Genomic DNA, 18,288 nt, shown 5'->3' with positions numbered 1-18,288 from the left:
CAGCCACAAAATCTCCGCCGCACGAAGCCCACTGGTAGCTGCTGAATCACATGCTTCCCCAAAACGTCACGCTGTCAGAACACTGGGAGCTAAACACACCAACAAGTCCATACTGCAGGCTGCAGCCAGAACAATTTTCTACATTCAAACATTGACGGCCTCTTCTCTCTAAAAATTCACCAGAACGCTTCTACCACCAGCAAAGAAGTTTCCATCCCTAATTCCTCTGTGATTCCCACTAACCTAAACATTAAGCTGGCATTGAAGGGTGTGAATTACCCCGGCCAACCTGCTCTTTTAAATACAGCTTTTAGCGAGTTTTGAAAGGAGGAGAAGAGCAGACCTTGCTATGCCAATAATATCGAGTCTTCTGTGGTCAAGTGGTTTTTGCATAGAAAACAAACCGGTGAGTTGAAGAGGAATTATATCAGTACTTTGTTTAAAACTGTGTGTAAAAAGCTGTCTCTTTATTATTAACAATAAGTTGTAAAACGTGAATGGGGAGTGACAGTCTTCAAGTTTGTGAGAAGATCGCGCCCTGGTGGAATAAAGGCACGAACAGCTTACAGCACCTAGAATTACCAGGAAGTATTTAGAGTAAAACGGTTTCTAAAAGCTGGCTTTATGAAAGAGAGAAAAAAAATATATATATATAAAATAGTAAAATGGAAGGGGAGTGCTAGATTTAAATTATTCGTGAAGTGGAGCGCCCCCTGTATAAAGTAAAAGTGAGAAAAGCTTACAGCACCTGGTATTCCCAGGAGGTCTCCCATCCAAGTACTAACCAGACCCTACCTTGCTTATCTTCCAAGATCAGACGAGATCAGGCATGTTCAGGGTGGTATGGCCGTAAGCGAGAGATGCGACCAAAAACAGCCCTTTTGCATTACACGCGTCTATACATGCCAGTTAGTCCCATTGGATCCTACTACTGGTTTTTTTTTTTTTTTTATCTGACTCACACTGCAGCACCACCATCCAATCGGCAGCGCCGGACCCACACCAAACATTCACCAAACTACTCAGCCGGCAGCCTACCACAATTATTCCATTCTTTCCGCATCCGCACACTTCCTTCTTTTTAACTCCTTTTCACTACCGCACAGGTTAATCGCCGCACGTCCCCCGCCGGCAAACATTACTCCTTTGCCTACTGCATGTAGGCTTCTCTTAACGACCCTCTGTTATCAACTCCGCTAACAGCCACAAAATCTCCGCCGCACGAAGCCCACTGGTAGCTGCTGAATCACATGCTTCCCCAAAACGTCACGCTGTCAGAACACTGGGAGCTACACACACCAACAAGTCCATACTGCAGGCTGCAGCCAGAACAATTTTCTACATCCAAACATCGACGGCCTCTTCTCTCTAAAAATTCACCAGACCGCTTCTACCACCAGCAAAGAAGTTTCCATCCCTAATTCCTCTGTGATTCCCACTAACCTAAACATTAAGCTGGCATTGAAGGGTGTGAATTACCCCGGCCAATCTGTTCTTTTAAATACAGCTTTTAGCAAGTTTTGAAAGGAGAAGAGCAGAACTTGCTATGCCAATAATATCGAGTCTTCTGTGGCGAAGTGGTTTTTGCATAGAAAACAAAGCGATCAGTTGAAGAGGAATAATATCAGTACTTTGTTTAAAACTGTGTGTAAAAAGCTGTCTCTTTATCATTAACAATAAGTTGTAAAACGTGAATGGGGAGTGACAGTCTTCAAGTTTGTGAGAAGATCGCGCCCTGGTGGAATAAAGGCACGAACAGCTTACAGCACCTAGAATTACCAGGAAGTATTTAGAGTAAAACGGTTTCTAAAAGCTGCCTTTAGGAATGAGAGAAAAAAAAAATATATATATATAAAATAGTAAAATGGAAGGGGAGTGATAGATTTAAATTAATCGTGAAGTGGAGCGCCCCCTGTATAAAGTAAAAGTGAGAAAAGCTTACAGCACCTGGTATTCCCAGGTGGTCTCCCATCCAAGTACTATCCAGACCCTACGCTGCTTAGCTTCCGAGATCAGATGAGATCGGGTGTGTTCAGGGTGGTATGGCCATAAGCGAGAGACGCTACCAAAAACAGCCCTTTTGCATTACACGCCTCTATACATGCCAGTTGGTCCCATTGGATCCTACTCCTGGTTTTTTTTTTTTTTTTATGTGACTCACACTGCAGCCCCACCATCCAATCGGCAACGCCGGACCCACACCAAACATTCACCAAACTACTCAGCCGGCAGCCTACCACAATTATTCCATTCTTTCTGCATCCGCACACTTCCTTCTCTTTAACTCCTTTTCACTATCGCACAGGTTAATCGCCGCACGTCCCCCGCCAGCAAACATTACTCCTTTGCCTACTGCATGCAGGCTTCTCTTAACGACCCTCTGTTATCAACTCCGCTAACAGCCACAAAATCTCCGCCGCACCAAGCCCACTGGTAGCTGCTGAATCAGATGCTTCCCCAAAACATCGCGCTGTCAGAACACTGGGAGCTACACACACGAACAAGTCCATACTGCAGGCTGCAGCCAGAACAATTTTCTACATTCAAACATCGACGGCCTCTTCTCTCTAAAAATTCACCAGACCGCTTCTACCACCAGCAAAGAAGTTTCCATCCCTAATTCCTCTGTGATTCCCACTAACCTAAACATTAAGCTGGCATTGAAGGGTGTGAATTACCCCGGCCAATCTGTTCTTTTAAATACAGCTTTTAGCAAGTTTTGAAAGGAGAAGAGCAGAACTTGCTATGCCAATAATATCGAGTCTTCTGTGGCAAAGTGGTTTTTGCATAGAAAACAAAGCGGTCAGTTGAAGAGGAATAATATCAGTACTTTGTTTAAAACTGTGTGTAAAAAGCTGTCTCTTTATCATTAACAATAAGTTGTAAAACGTGAATGGGGAGTGACAGTCTTCAAGTTTGTGAGAAGATCGCGCCCTGGTGGAATAAAGGCACGAACAGCTTACAGCACCTAGAATTACCAGGAAGTATTTAGAGTAAAACGGTTTCTAAAAGCTGCCTTTTTGAATGAGAGAAAAATATATATATATATAAAATAGTAAAATGGAAGGGGAGTGATAGATTTAAATTAATCGTGAAGTGGAGCGCCCCCTGTATAAAGTAAAAGTGAGAAAAGCTTACAGCACCTGGTATTCCCAGGAGGTCTCCCATCCAAGTACTGACCAGACCCTACCCTGCTTGGCTTCCGAGATCGGATGAGATCGGGCGTGTTTAGGGTGGTATGGCCGTAAGCGAGAGACGTGACCAAAAACACCCCTTTTGCATTACACGCGTCTATACATGCCAGTTAGTCCCATTGGATCCTACTCCTGGTTTTTTTTTTTTTTATCTGACTCACACTGCAGCCCCACCATCCAATCGGCAGCGCCGGACCCACACCAAACATTCACCAAACTACTCAGCCGGCAGCCTACCACAATTATTCCATTCTTTCCGCATCCGCACACTTCCTTCTTTTTAACTCCTTTTCACTACCGCACAGGTTAATCGCCGCACGTCCCCCGCCGGCAAACATTACTCCTTTGCCTACTGCATGCAGGCTTCTCTTAACAACCCTCTGTTATCAACTCCGCTAACAGCCACAAAATCTCCGCCGCACGAAGCCCACTGGTAGCTGCTGAATCACATGCTTCCCCAAAACGTCGCGCTGTCAGAACACTGGGAGCTACACACACGAACAAGTCCATACTGCAGGCTGCAGCCAGAACAATTTTCTACATTCAAACATCGACGGCCTCTTCTCTCTAAAAATTCACCAGACCGCTTCTACCACCAGCAAAGAAGTTTCCATCCCTAATTCCTCTGTGATTCCCACTAACCTAAACATTAAGCTGGCATTGAAGGGTGTGAATTACCCCGGCCAATCTGTTCTTTTAAATACAGCTTTTAGCAAGTTTTGAAAGGAGAAGAGCAGAACTTGCTATGCCAATAATATCGAGTCTTCTGTGGCGAAGTGGTTTTTGCATAGAAAACAAAGCGGTCAGTTGAAGAGGAATAATATCAGTACTTTGTTTAAAACTGTGTGTAAAAAGCTGTCTCTTTATCATTAACAATAAGTTGTAAAACGTGAATGGGGAGTGACAGTCTTCAAGTTTGTGAGAAGATCGCGCCCTGGTGGAATAAAGGCACGAACAGCTTACAGCACCTAGAATTACCAGGAAGTATTTAGAGTAAAATGGTGTGTAAAAGCTGCCTTTATGAATGAGAGAAAAATATATAGATATATATAAAATAGTAAAATGGAAGGGGAGTGATAGATTTAAATTAATCGTGAAGTGGAGCGCCCCCTGTATAAAGTAAAAGTGAGAAAAGCTTACAGCACCTGGTATTCCCAGGAGGTCTCCCATCCAAGTACTGACCAGACCCTACCCTGCTTGGCTTCCGAGATCGGATGACATCGGGTGTGTTCAGGGTGGTATGGCCGTAAGCGAGAGACGTGACCAAAAACAGCCCTTTTGCATTACACGCGTCTATACATGCCAGTTAGTCCCATTGGATACTACTAATGTTCTTTTTTTTTTTTTTTATCTGACTCACACTGCAGCCCCACCATCCAATCGGCAGCGCCGGACCCACACCAAACATTCACCAAACTACTCAGCCGGCAGCCTACCACAATTATTCCATTCTTTCCGCATCCGCACACTTCCTTCTTTTTAACTCCTTTTCACTACCGCACAGGTTAATCGCCGCACGTCCCCCGCCGGCAAACATTACTCCTTTGCCTACTGCATGCAGGCTTCTATTAACGACCCTCTGTTATCAACTCCGCTAACAGCCACAAAATCTCCGCCGCACCAAGCCCACTGGTAGCTGCTGAATCAGATGCTTCCCCAAAACATCGCGCTGTCAGAACACTGGGAGCTACACACACCAACAAGTCCATACTGCAGGCTGCAGCCAGAACAATTTTCTACATTCAAACATCGACGGCCTCTTCTCTCTAAAAATTCACCAGACCGCTTCTACCACCAGCAAAGAAGTTTCCATCCCTAATTCCTCTGTGATTCCCACTAACCTAAACATTAAGCTGGCATTGAAGGGTGTGAATTACCCCGGCCAATCTGTTCTTTTAAATACAGCTTTTAGCAAGTTTTGAAAGGAGAAGAGCAGAACTTGCTATGCCAATAATATCGAGTCTTCTGTGGCGAAGTGGTTTTTGCATAGAAAACAAAGCGGTCAGTTGAAGAGGAATAATATCAGTACTTTGTTTAAAACTGTGTGTAAAAAGCTGTCTCTTTATCATTAACAATAAGTTGTAAAACGTGAATGGGGAGTGACAGTCTTCAAGTTTGTGAGAAGATCGCGCCCTGGTGGAATAAAGGCACGAACAGCTTACAGCACCTAGAATTACCAGGAAGTATTTAGAGTAAAACGGTTTCTAAAAGCTGGCTTTATGAAAGAGAGAAAAAATATATATATATAAAATAGTAAAATGGAAGGGGAGTGATAGATTTAAATTAATCGTGAAGTGGAGCGCCCCCTGTATAAAGTAAAAGTGAGAAAAGCTTACAGCACCTGGTATTCCCAGGAGGTCTCCCATCCAAGTACTGACCAGACCCTACCCTGCTTGGCTTCCGAGATCGGATGAGATCGGGCGTGTTCAGGGTGGTATGGCCGTAAGCGAGAGACGTGACCAAAAACAGCCCTTTTGCATTACACGCGTCTATACATGCCAGTTAGTCCCATTGGATACTACTAATGTTCTTTTTTTTTTTTTTATCTGACTCACACTGCAGCCCCACCATCCAATCGGCAGCGCCGGACCCACACCAAACATTCACCAAACTACTCAGCCGGCAGCCTACCACAATTATTCCATTCTTTCCGCATCCGCACACTTCCTTCTTTTTAACTCCTTTTCACTACCGCACAGGTTAATCGCCGCACGTCCCCCGCCGGCAAACATTACTCCTTTGCCTACTGCATGCAGGCTTCTATTAACGACCCTCTGTTATCAACTCCGCTAACAGCCACAAAATCTCCGCCGCACCAAGCCCACTGGTAGCTGCTGAATCAGATGCTTCCCCAAAACATCGCGCTGTCAGAACACTGGGAGCTACACACACCAACAAGTCCATACTGCAGGCTGCAGCCAGAACAATTTTCTGCATTCAAACATCGACGGCCTCTTCTCTCTAAAAATTCACCAGACCGCTTCTACCACCAGCAAAGAAGTTTCCATCCCTAATTCCTCTGTGATTCCCACTAACCTAAACATTAAGCTGGCATTGAAGGGTGTGAATTACCCCGGCCAATCTGTTCTTTTAAATACAGCTTTTAGCAAGTTTTGAAAGGAGAAGAGCAGAACTTGCTATGCCAATAATATCGAGTCTTCTGTGGCGAAGTGGTTTTTGCATAGAAAACAAAGCGGTCAGTTGAAGAGGAATAATATCAGTACTTTGTTTAAAACTGTGTGTAAAAAGCTGTCTCTTTATCATTAACAATAAGTTGTAAAACGTGAATGGGGAGTGACAGTCTTCAAGTTTGTGAGAAGATCGCGCCCTGGTGGAATAAAGGCACGAACAGCTTACAGCACCTAGAATTACCAGGAAGTATTTAGAGTAAAACGGTTTCTAAAAGCTGGCTTTATGAAAGAGAGAAAATATATATATATATAAAATAGTAAAATGGAAGGGGAGTGATAGATTTAAATTAATCGTGAAGTGGAGCGCCCCCTGTATAAAGTAAAAGTGAGAAAAGCTTACAGCACCTGGTATTCCCAGGAGGTCTCCCATCCAAGTACTGACCAGACCCTACCCTGCTTGGCTTCCGAGATCGGATGAGATCGGGCGTGTTCAGGGTGGTATGGCCGTAAGCGAGAGACGTGACCAAAAACAGCCCTTTTGCATTACACGCGTCTATACATGCCAGTTAGTCCCATTGGATCCTACTCCTGGTTTTTTTTTATTTTTTATCTGACTCACACTGCAGCCCCACCATCCAATCGGCAGCGCCGGACCCACACCAAACATTCACCAAACTACTCAGCCGGCAGCCTACCACAATTATTCCATTCTTTCCGCATCCGCACACTTCCTTCTTTTTAACTCCTTTTCACTACCGCACAGGTTAATCGCCGCACGTCCCCCGCCGGCAAACATTACTCCTTTGCCTACTGCATGCAGGCTTCTATTAACGACCCTCTGTTATCAACTCCGCTAACAGCCACAAAATCTCCACCGCACCAAGCCCACTGGTAGCTGCTGAATCAGATGCTTCCCCAAAACATCGCGCTGTCAGAACACTGGGAGCTACACACACCAACAAGTCCATACTGCAGGCTGCAGCCAGAACAATTTTCTACATTCAAACATCGACGGCCTCTTCTCTCTAAAAATTCACCAGAACGCTTCTACCACCAGCAAAGAAGTTTCCATCCCTAATTCCTCTGTGATTCCCACTAACCTAAACATTAAGCTGGCATTGAAGGGTGTGAATTACCCCGGCCAATCTGTTCTTTTAAATACAGCTTTTAGCAAGTTTTGAAAGGAGAAGAGCAGAACTTGCTATGCCAATAATATCGAGTCTTCTGTGGCGAAGTGGTTTTTGCATAGAAAACAAAGCGGTCAGTTGAAGAGGAATAATATCAGTACTTTGTTTAAAACTGTGTGTAAAAAGCTGTCTCTTTATCATTAACAATAAGTTGTAAAACGTGAATGGGGAGTGACAGTCTTCAAGTTTGTGAGAAGATCGCGCCCTGGTGGAATAAAGGCACGAACAGCTTATAGCACCTAGAATTACCAGGAAGTATTTAGAGTAAAACGGTTTCTAAAAGCTGCCTTTTTGAATGAGAGAAAAATATATATATATATAAAATAGTAAAATGGAAGGGGAGTGATAGATTTAAATTAATCGTGAAGTGGAGCGCCCCCTGTATAAAGTAAAAGTGAGAAAAGCTTACAGCACCTGGTATTCCCAGGAGGTCTCCCATCCAAGTACTGACCAGACCCTACCCTGCTTGGCTTCCGAGATCGGATGAGATCGGGCGTGTTTAGGGTGGTATGGCCGTAAGCGAGAGACGTGACCAAAAACAGCCCTTTTGCATTACACGCGTCTATACATGCCAGTTAGTCCCATTGGATCCTACTCCTGTTTTTTTTTTTTTTTTATCTGACTCACACTGCAGCCCCACCATCCAATCGGCAGCGCCGGACCCACACCAAACATTCACCAAACTACTCAGCCGGCAGCCTACAACAATTATTCCATTCTTTCCGCATCCGCACACTTCCTTCTTTTTAACTCCTTTTCACTACCGCACAGGTTAATCGCCGCACGTCCCCCACCGGCAAACATTACTCCTTTGCCTACTGCATGCAGGCTTCTATTAACGACCCTCTGTTATCAACTCCGCTAACAGCCACAAAATCTCCGCCGCACCAAGCCCACTGGTAGCTGCTGAATCAGATGCTTCCCCAAAACATTGCGCTGTCAGAACACTGGGAGCTACACACACCAACAAGTCCATACTGTAGGCTGCAGCCAGAACAATTTTCTACATTCAAACATCGACGGCCTCTTCTCTCTAAAAATTCACCAGACCGCTTCTACCACCAGCAAAGAAGTTTCCATCCCTAATTCCTCTGTGATTCCCACTAACCTAAACATTAAGCTGGCATTGAAGGGTGTGAATTACCCCGGCCAATCTGTTCTTTTAAATACAGCTTTTAGCAAGTTTTGAAAGGAGAAGAGCAGAACTTGCTATGCCAATAATATCGAGTCTTCTGTGGCGAAGTGGTTTTTGCATAGAAAACAAAGCGGTCAGTTGAAGAGGAATAATATCAGTACTTTGTTTAAAACTGTGTGTAAAAAGCTGTCTCTTTATCATTAACAATAAGTTGTAAAACGTGAATGGGGAGTGACAGTCTTCAAGTTTGTGAGAAGATCGCGCCCTGGTGGAATAAAGGCACGAACAGCTTACAGCACCTAGAATTACCAGGAAGTATTTAGAGTAAAACGGTTTCTAAAAGCTGGCTTTATGAAAGAGAGAAAAAATATATATATATAAAATAGTAAAATGGAAGGGGAGTGATAGATTTAAATTAATCGTGAAGTGGAGCGCCCCCTGTATAAAGTAAAAGTGAGAAAAGCTTACAGCACCTGGTATTCCCAGGAGGTCTCCCATCCAAGTACTGACCAGACCCTACCCTGCTTGGCTTCCGAGATCGGATGAGATCGGGCGTGTTCAGGGTGGTATGGCCGTAAGCGAGAGACGTGACCAAAAACAGCCCTTTTGCATTACACGCGTCTATACATGCCAGTTAGTCCCATTGGATACTACTAATGTTCTTTTTTTTTTTTTTATCTGACTCACACTGCAGCCCCACCATCCAATCGGCAGCGCCGGACCCACACCAAACATTCACCAAACTACTCAGCCGGCAGCCTACCACAATTATTCCATTCTTTCCGCATCCGCACACTTCCTTCTTTTTAACTCCTTTTCACTACCGCACAGGTTAATCGCCGCACGTCCCCCGCCGGCAAACATTACTCCTTTGCCTACTGCATGCAGGCTTCTATTAACGACCCTCTGTTATCAACTCCGCTAACAGCCACAAAATCTCCGCCGCACCAAGCCCACTGGTAGCTGCTGAATCAGATGCTTCCCCAAAACATCGCGCTGTCAGAACACTGGGAGCTACACACACCAACAAGTCCATACTGCAGGCTGCAGCCAGAACAATTTTCTGCATTCAAACATCGACGGCCTCTTCTCTCTAAAAATTCACCAGACCGCTTCTACCACCAGCAAAGAAGTTTCCATCCCTAATTCCTCTGTGATTCCCACTAACCTAAACATTAAGCTGGCATTGAAGGGTGTGAATTACCCCGGCCAATCTGTTCTTTTAAATACAGCTTTTAGCAAGTTTTGAAAGGAGAAGAGCAGAACTTGCTATGCCAATAATATCGAGTCTTCTGTGGCGAAGTGGTTTTTGCATAGAAAACAAAGCGGTCAGTTGAAGAGGAATAATATCAGTACTTTGTTTAAAACTGTGTGTAAAAAGCTGTCTCTTTATCATTAACAATAAGTTGTAAAACGTGAATGGGGAGTGACAGTCTTCAAGTTTGTGAGAAGATCGCGCCCTGGTGGAATAAAGGCACGAACAGCTTACAGCACCTAGAATTACCAGGAAGTATTTAGAGTAAAACGGTTTCTAAAAGCTGGCTTTATGAAAGAGAGAAAATATATATATATATAAAATAGTAAAATGGAAGGGGAGTGATAGATTTAAATTAATCGTGAAGTGGAGCGCCCCCTGTATAAAGTAAAAGTGAGAAAAGCTTACAGCACCTGGTATTCCCAGGAGGTCTCCCATCCAAGTACTGACCAGACCCTACCCTGCTTGGCTTCCGAGATCGGATGAGATCGGGCGTGTTCAGGGTGGTATGGCCGTAAGCGAGAGACGTGACCAAAAACAGCCCTTTTGCATTACACGCGTCTATACATGCCAGTTAGTCCCATTGGATCCTACTCCTGGTTTTTTTTTATTTTTTATCTGACTCACACTGCAGCCCCACCATCCAATCGGCAGCGCCGGACCCACACCAAACATTCACCAAACTACTCAGCCGGCAGCCTACCACAATTATTCCATTCTTTCCGCATCCGCACACTTCCTTCTTTTTAACTCCTTTTCACTACCGCACAGGTTAATCGCCGCACGTCCCCCGCCGGCAAACATTACTCCTTTGCCTACTGCATGCAGGCTTCTATTAACGACCCTCTGTTATCAACTCCGCTAACAGCCACAAAATCTCCACCGCACCAAGCCCACTGGTAGCTGCTGAATCAGATGCTTCCCCAAAACATCGCGCTGTCAGAACACTGGGAGCTACACACACCAACAAGTCCATACTGCAGGCTGCAGCCAGAACAATTTTCTACATTCAAACATCGACGGCCTCTTCTCTCTAAAAATTCACCAGAACGCTTCTACCACCAGCAAAGAAGTTTCCATCCCTAATTCCTCTGTGATTCCCACTAACCTAAACATTAAGCTGGCATTGAAGGGTGTGAATTACCCCGGCCAATCTGTTCTTTTAAATACAGCTTTTAGCAAGTTTTGAAAGGAGAAGAGCAGAACTTGCTATGCCAATAATATCGAGTCTTCTGTGGCGAAGTGGTTTTTGCATAGAAAACAAAGCGGTCAGTTGAAGAGGAATAATATCAGTACTTTGTTTAAAACTGTGTGTAAAAAGCTGTCTCTTTATCATTAACAATAAGTTGTAAAACGTGAATGGGGAGTGACAGTCTTCAAGTTTGTGAGAAGATCGCGCCCTGGTGGAATAAAGGCACGAACAGCTTATAGCACCTAGAATTACCAGGAAGTATTTAGAGTAAAACGGTTTCTAAAAGCTGCCTTTTTGAATGAGAGAAAAATATATATATATATAAAATAGTAAAATGGAAGGGGAGTGATAGATTTAAATTAATCGTGAAGTGGAGCGCCCCCTGTATAAAGTAAAAGTGAGAAAAGCTTACAGCACCTGGTATTCCCAGGAGGTCTCCCATCCAAGTACTGACCAGACCCTACCCTGCTTGGCTTCCGAGATCGGATGAGATCGGGCGTGTTTAGGGTGGTATGGCCGTAAGCGAGAGACGTGACCAAAAACAGCCCTTTTGCATTACACGCGTCTATACATGCCAGTTAGTCCCATTGGATCCTACTCCTGTTTTTTTTTTTTTTTTATCTGACTCACACTGCAGCCCCACCATCCAATCGGCAGCGCCGGACCCACACCAAACATTCACCAAACTACTCAGCCGGCAGCCTACAACAATTATTCCATTCTTTCCGCATCCGCACACTTCCTTCTTTTTAACTCCTTTTCACTACCGCACAGGTTAATCGCCGCACGTCCCCCACCGGCAAACATTACTCCTTTGCCTACTGCATGCAGGCTTCTATTAACGACCCTCTGTTATCAATTCCGCTAACAGCCACAAAATCTCCGCCGCACCAAGCCCACTGGTAGCTGCTGAATCAGATGCTTCCCCAAAACATTGCGCTGTCAGAACACTGGGAGCTACACACACCAACAAGTCCATACTGCAGGCTGCAGCCAGAACAATTTTCTACATTCAAACATCGACGGCCTCTTCTCTCTAAAAATTCACCAGACCGCTTCTACCACCAGCAAAGAAGTTTCCATCCCTAATTCCTCTGTGATTCCCACTAACCTAAACATTAAGCTGGCATTGAAGGGTGTGAATTACCCCGGCCAATCTGTTCTTTTAAATACAGCTTTTAGCAAGTTTTGAAAGGAGAAGAGCAGAACTTGCTATGCCAATAATATCGAGTCTTCTGTGGCGAAGTGGTTTTTGCATAGAAAACAAAGCGGTCAGTTGAAGAGGAATAATATCAGTACTTTGTTTAAAACTGTGTGTAAAAAGCTGTCTCTTTATCATTAACAATAAGTTGTAAAACGTGAATGGGGAGTGACAGTCTTCAAGTTTGTGAGAAGATCGCGCCCTGGTGGAATAAAGGCACGAACAGCTTAGAGCACCTTGAATTACCAGGAAGTATTTAGAGTAAAACGGTGTGTAAAAGCTACCTTTATGAATGAGAGAAAAATATATATATATATAAAATAGTAAAATGGAAGGGGAGTGATAGATTTAAATTAATCGTGAAGTGGAGCGCCCCCTGTATAAAGTAAAAGTGAGAAAAGCTTACAGCACCTGGTATTCCCAGGAGGTCTCCCATCCAAGTACTAACCAGACCCTACCCTGCTTGGCTTCCGAGATCGGATGAGATCTGGCGTGTTCAGGGTGGTATGGCCATAAGTGAGAGACGCTACCAAAAACAGCCCTTTTGCATTACACGCGTCTATACATGCCAGTTAGTCCCATTGGATCCTACTCCTGGTTTTTTTTTTTTTTTTATCTGACTCACACTGCAGCACCACCATCCAATCGGCAGCGCCGGACCCACACCAAACATTCACCAAACTACTCAGCCGGCAGCCTACCACAATTATTCCATTCTTTCCGCATCCGCACACTTCCTTCTTTTTAACTCCTTTTCACTACCGCACAGGTTAATCGCCGCACGTCCCCTGCCGGCAAACATTACTCCTTTGCCTACTGCATGCAGGCTTCTCTTAACGACCCTCTGTTATCAACTCCGCTAACAGCCACAAAATCTCCGCCGCACGAAGCCCACTGGTAGCTGCTGAATCACATGCTTCCCCAAAACGTCGCGCTGTCAGAACACTGGGAGCTACACACACCAACAAGTCCATACTGCAGGCTGCAGCCAGAACAATTTTTTACATTCAAACATCGACGGCCTCTTTTCTCTAAAAATTCACCAGACCGCTTCTACCACCAGCAAAGAAGTTTCCATCCCTAATTCCTCTGTGATTCCTACTAACCTAAACATTAAGCTGGCATTGAAGGGCCAATCTGTTCTTTTAAATACAGCTTTTAGCAAGTTTTGAAAGGAGAAGAGCAGAACTTGCTATGCCAATAATATCGAGTCTTCTGTGGCGAAGTGGTTTTTGCATAGAAAACAAAGCGGTCAGTTGAAGAGGAATAATATCAGTACTTTGTTTAAAACTGTGTGTAAAAAGCTGTCTCTTTATCATTAACAATAAGTTGTAAAACGTGAATGGGGAGTGACAGTTTTCAAGTTTGTGAGAAGATCGCGCCCTGGTGGAATAAAGGCACGAACAGCTTACAGCACCTAGAATTACCAGGAAGTATTTAGAGTAAAACGGTGTGTAAAAGCTACCTTTATGAATGAGAGAAAAAAAAAAAAAAAAAAATATATATATATATATATATATATATATACATATATATATATATATATATATATATATATATATATATATATATAAAATAGTAAAATGGAAGGGGAGTGATAGATTTAAATTAATCGTGAAGTGGAGCGCCCCCTGTATAAAGTAAAAGTGAGAAAAGCTTACAGCACCTGGTATTCCCAGGAGGTCTCCCATCCAAGTACTGACCAGACCCTACCCTGCTTGGCTTCCGAGATCGGATGAGATCGGGCGTGTTTAGGGTGGTATGGCCATAAGCGAGAGACGTGACCAAAAACACCCCTTTTGCATTACACGCGTCTATACATGCCAGTTAGTCCCATTGGATCCTACTCCTGGTTTTTTTTTTTTTTATCTGACTCACACTGCAGCCCCACCATCCAATCGGCAGCGCCGGACCCACACCAAACATTCACCAAACTACTCAGCCGGCAGCCTACCACAATTATTCCATTCTTTCCGCATCCGCACACTTCCTTCTTTTTAACTCCTTTTCACTACCGCACAGGTTAATCGCCGCACGTCCCCCGCCGGCAAACATTACTCCTTTGCCTACTGCATGTAGGCTTCTCTTAACGACCCTCTGTTATCAACTCCGCTAACAGCCACAAAATCTCCGCCGCACGAAGCCCACTGGTAGCTGCTGAATCAGATGCTTCCCCAAAACATCGCGCTGTCAGAACACTGGGAGCTACACACACCAACAAGTCCATACTGCAGGCTGCAGCCAGAACAATTTTCTACATTCAAACATCGACGGCCTCTTCTCTCTAAAAATTCACCAGACCGCTTCTACCACCAGCAAAGAAGTTTCCATCCCTAATTCCTCTGTGATTCCCACTAACCTAAACATTAAGCTGGCATTGAAGGGTGTGAATTACCCCGGCCAATCTGTTCTTTTAAATACAGCTTTTAGCAAGTTTTGAAAGGAGAAGAGCAGAACTTGCTATGCCAATAATATCGAGTCTTCTGTGGCGAAGTGGTTTTTGCATAGAAAACAAAGCGGTCAGTTGAAGAGGAATAATATCAGTACTTTGTTTAAAACTGTGTGTAAAAAGCTGTCTCTTTATCATTAACAATAAGTTGTAAAACGTGAATGGGGAGTGACAGTCTTCAAGTTTGTGAGAAGATCGCGCCCTGGTGGAATAAAGGCACGAACAGCTTACAGCACCTAGAATTACCAGGAAGTATTTAGAGTAAAACGGTGTGTAAAAGCTGCCTTTATGAATGAGAGAAAAATATATATATATATAAAATAGTAAAATGGAAGGGGAGTGATAGATTTAAATTAATCGTGAAGTGGAGCGCCACCTGTATGAAGTAAAAGTGAGAAAAGCTTACAGCACTTGGAATTCCCAGGTGGTCTCCCATCCAAGTACTAACCAGACCCTACCCTGCTTAGCTTCCAAAATCAGACGAGATCGGGCGTGTTCAGGGTGGTATGGCCGTAAGCGAGAGATGCAACCAAAAACAGCCCTTTTGCATTACACGCCTCTATACATGCCAGTTGGTCCCATTGGATCCTACTAATGTTCTTTTTTTTTTTTTTATCTGACTCACACTGCAGCCCCACCATCCAATCGGCAGCGCCGGACCCACACCAAACATTCACCAAACTACTCAGCCGGCAGCCTACCACAATTATTCCATTCTTTCCGCATCCGCACACTTCCTTCTTTTTAACTCCTTTTCACTACCGCACAGGTTAATCGCCGCACGTCCCCCGCCGGCAAACATTACTCCTTTGCCTACTGCATGCAGGCTTCTCTTAACGACCCTCTGTTATCAACTCCGCTAACAGCCACAAAATCTCCGCCGCACGAAGCCCACTGGTAGCTGCTGAATCACATGCTTCCCCAAAACGTCGCGCTGTCAGAACACTGGGAGCTACACACACCAACAAGTCCATACTGCAGGCTGCAGCCAGAACAATTTTCTACATTCAAACATCGACGGCCTCTTCTCTCTAAAAATTCACCAGACCGCTTCTACCACCAGCAAAGAAGTTTCCATCCCTAATTCCTCTGTGATTCCCACTAACCTAAACATTAAGCTGGCATTGAAGGGTGTGAATTACCCCGGCCAATCTGTTCTTTTAAATACAGCTTTTAGCAAGTTTTGAAAGGAGAAGAGCAGAACTTGCTATGCCAATAATATCGAGTCTTCTGTGGCGAAGTGGTTTTTGCATAGAAAACAAAGCGGTCAGTTGAAGAGGAATAATATCAGTACTTTGTTTAAAACTGTGTGTAAAAAGCTGTCTCTTTATCATTAACAATAAGTTGTAAAACGTGAATGGGGAGTGACAGTCTTCAAGTTTGTGAGAAGATCGCGCCCTGGTGGAATAAAGGCACGAACAGCTTAGAGCACCTTGAATTACCAGGAAGTATTTAGAGTAAAACGGTGTGTAAAAGCTACCTTTATGAATGAGAGAAAAATATATATATATATAAAATAGTAAAATGGAAGGGGAGTGATAGATTTAAATTAATCGTGAAGTGGAGCGCCCCCTGTATAAAGTAAAAGTGAGAAAAGCTTACAGCACCTGGTATTCCCAGGAGGTCTCCCATCCAAGTACTAACCAGACCCTACCCTGCTTGGCTTCCGAGATCGGATGAGATCTGGCGTGTTCAGGGTGGTATGGCCATAAGTGAGAGACGCTACCAAAAACAGCCCTTTTGCATTACACGCGTCTATACATGCCAGTTAGTCCCATTGGATCCTACTCCTGGTTTTTTTTTTTTTTTTATCTGACTCACACTGCAGCACCACCATCCAATCGGCAGCGCCGGACCCACACCAAACATTCACCAAACTACTCAGCCGGCAGCCTACCACAATTATTCCATTCTTTCCGCATCCGCACACTTCCTTCTTTTTAACTCCTTTTCACTACCGCACAGGTTAATCGCCGCACGTCCCCCGCCGGCAAACATTACTCCTTTGCCTACTGCATGCAGGCTTCTATTAACGACCCTCTGTTATCAACTCCGCTAACAGCCACAAAATCTCCGCCGCACGAAGCCCACTGGTAGCTGCTGAATCAGATGCTTCCCCAAAACATCGCGCTGTCAGAACACTGGGAGCTACACACACCAACAAGTCCATACTGCAGGCTGCAGCCAGAACAATTTTTTACATTCAAACATCGACGGCCTCTTTTCTCTAAAAATTCACCAGACCGCTTCTACCACCAGCAAAGAAGTTTCCATCCCTAATTCCTCTGTGATTCCTACTAACCTAAACATTAAGCTGGCATTGAAGGGTGTGAATTACCCCGGCCAATCTGTTCTTTTAAATACAGCTTTTAGCAAGTTTTGAAAGGAGAAGAGCAGAACTTGCTATGCCAATAATATCGAGTCTTCTGTGGCGAAGTGGTTTTTGCATAGAAAACAAAGCGGTCAGTTGAAGAGGAATAATATCAGTACTTTGTTTAAAACTGTGTGTAAAAAGCTGTCTCTTTATCATTAACAATAAGTTGTAAAACGTGAATGGGGAGTGACAGTCTTCAAGTTTGTGAGAAGATCGCGCCCTGGTGGAATAAAGGCACGAACAGCTTACAGCACCTAGAATTACCAGGAAGTATTTAGAGTAAAACGGTGTGTAAAAGCTGCCTTTATGAATGAGAGAAAAATATATATATATATAAAATAGTAAAATGGAAGGGGAGTGATAGATTTAAATTAATCGTGAAGTGGAGCGCCACCTGTATGAAGTAAAAGTGAGAAAAGCTTACAGCACTTGGAATTCCCAGGTGGTCTCCCATCCAAGTACTAACCAGACCCTACCCTGCTTAGCTTCCAAGATCAGACGAGATCGGGCGTGTTCAGGGTGGTATGGCCGTAAGCGAGAGATGCAACCAAAAACAGCCCTTTTGCATTACACGCCTCTATACATGCCAGTTGGTCCCATTGGATCCTACTAATGTTCTTTTTTTTTTTTTTATCTGACTCACACTGCAGCCCCACCATCCAATCGGCAGCGCCGGACCCACACCAAACATTCACCAAACTACTCAGCCAGCAGCCTACCACAATTATTCCATTCTTTCCGCATCCGCACACTTCCTTCTTTTTAACTCCTTTTCACTACCGTACAGGTTAATCGCCGCACGTCCCCCGCCGGCAAACATTACTCCTTTGCCTACTGCATGCAGGCTTCTCTTAACGACCCTCTGTTATCAACTCCGCTAACAGCCACAAAATCTCCGCCGCACGAAGCCCACTGGTAGCTGCTGAATCACATGCTTCCCCAAAACGTCGCGCTGTCAGAACACTGGGAGCTACACACACCAACAAGTCCATACTGCAGGCTGCAGCCAGAACAATTTTCTACATTCAAACATCGACGGCCTCTTCTCTCTAAAAATTCACCAGACCGCTTCTACCACCAGCAAAGAAGTTTCCATCCCTAATTCCTCTGTGATTCCCACTAACCTAAACATTAAGCTGGCATTGAAGGGTGTGAATTACCCCGGCCAAT

The 18,288-nt window shown here is 44.3% G+C and overlaps 15 non-coding genes across 15 annotated transcripts; all 15 read right to left on the bottom strand.

Moving 5' to 3' along the window:
* Positions 1-736: 736 nt before the first annotated feature.
* LOC125737093 (5S ribosomal RNA) lies at positions 737-855 on the bottom strand. Its single transcript, XR_007396360.1, has one exon. It is a non-coding gene; the product is annotated as a 5S ribosomal RNA (ribosomal RNA).
* A 1,080-nt stretch (positions 856-1,935) lies between these two features.
* On the bottom strand, positions 1,936-2,054 carry LOC125733571 (5S ribosomal RNA). Its single transcript, XR_007392912.1, has one exon. It is a non-coding gene; the product is annotated as a 5S ribosomal RNA (ribosomal RNA).
* Positions 2,055-3,131: 1,077 nt separating this feature from the next.
* Positions 3,132-3,250, bottom strand: LOC125734394 (5S ribosomal RNA). Its single transcript, XR_007393708.1, has one exon. It is a non-coding gene; the product is annotated as a 5S ribosomal RNA (ribosomal RNA).
* Positions 3,251-4,327: 1,077 nt separating this feature from the next.
* On the bottom strand, positions 4,328-4,446 carry LOC125735334 (5S ribosomal RNA). Its single transcript, XR_007394631.1, has one exon. It is a non-coding gene; the product is annotated as a 5S ribosomal RNA (ribosomal RNA).
* Positions 4,447-5,523: 1,077 nt separating this feature from the next.
* Positions 5,524-5,642, bottom strand: LOC125732849 (5S ribosomal RNA). The gene has a single exon (XR_007392214.1). It is a non-coding gene; the product is annotated as a 5S ribosomal RNA (ribosomal RNA).
* Positions 5,643-6,718: 1,076 nt separating this feature from the next.
* Positions 6,719-6,837, bottom strand: LOC125732848 (5S ribosomal RNA). The gene has a single exon (XR_007392213.1). It is a non-coding gene; the product is annotated as a 5S ribosomal RNA (ribosomal RNA).
* Positions 6,838-7,914: 1,077 nt separating this feature from the next.
* Positions 7,915-8,033, bottom strand: LOC125734393 (5S ribosomal RNA). The gene has a single exon (XR_007393707.1). It is a non-coding gene; the product is annotated as a 5S ribosomal RNA (ribosomal RNA).
* Positions 8,034-9,108: 1,075 nt separating this feature from the next.
* LOC125732847 (5S ribosomal RNA) lies at positions 9,109-9,227 on the bottom strand. Its single transcript, XR_007392212.1, has one exon. It is a non-coding gene; the product is annotated as a 5S ribosomal RNA (ribosomal RNA).
* Positions 9,228-10,303: 1,076 nt separating this feature from the next.
* LOC125732846 (5S ribosomal RNA) lies at positions 10,304-10,422 on the bottom strand. Its single transcript, XR_007392211.1, has one exon. It is a non-coding gene; the product is annotated as a 5S ribosomal RNA (ribosomal RNA).
* Positions 10,423-11,499: 1,077 nt separating this feature from the next.
* Positions 11,500-11,618, bottom strand: LOC125734391 (5S ribosomal RNA). The gene has a single exon (XR_007393705.1). It is a non-coding gene; the product is annotated as a 5S ribosomal RNA (ribosomal RNA).
* A 1,076-nt stretch (positions 11,619-12,694) lies between these two features.
* LOC125735839 (5S ribosomal RNA) lies at positions 12,695-12,813 on the bottom strand. The gene has a single exon (XR_007395125.1). It is a non-coding gene; the product is annotated as a 5S ribosomal RNA (ribosomal RNA).
* Positions 12,814-13,949: 1,136 nt separating this feature from the next.
* LOC125735148 (5S ribosomal RNA) lies at positions 13,950-14,068 on the bottom strand. Its single transcript, XR_007394446.1, has one exon. It is a non-coding gene; the product is annotated as a 5S ribosomal RNA (ribosomal RNA).
* Positions 14,069-15,143: 1,075 nt separating this feature from the next.
* On the bottom strand, positions 15,144-15,262 carry LOC125736847 (5S ribosomal RNA). The gene has a single exon (XR_007396115.1). It is a non-coding gene; the product is annotated as a 5S ribosomal RNA (ribosomal RNA).
* Positions 15,263-16,339: 1,077 nt separating this feature from the next.
* On the bottom strand, positions 16,340-16,458 carry LOC125735837 (5S ribosomal RNA). Its single transcript, XR_007395123.1, has one exon. It is a non-coding gene; the product is annotated as a 5S ribosomal RNA (ribosomal RNA).
* A 1,077-nt stretch (positions 16,459-17,535) lies between these two features.
* On the bottom strand, positions 17,536-17,654 carry LOC125735554 (5S ribosomal RNA). The gene has a single exon (XR_007394848.1). It is a non-coding gene; the product is annotated as a 5S ribosomal RNA (ribosomal RNA).
* Between the last annotated feature and the right edge of the window lie 634 nt (positions 17,655-18,288).

The sequence above is a fragment of the Brienomyrus brachyistius genome, chromosome 2 (assembly GCF_023856365.1).
Source record: "Brienomyrus brachyistius isolate T26 chromosome 2, BBRACH_0.4, whole genome shotgun sequence".
Taxonomy (NCBI): Eukaryota; Metazoa; Chordata; class Actinopteri; order Osteoglossiformes; family Mormyridae; genus Brienomyrus; species Brienomyrus brachyistius.
This window is presented reverse-complemented; position numbering and strand designations above follow the sequence as displayed.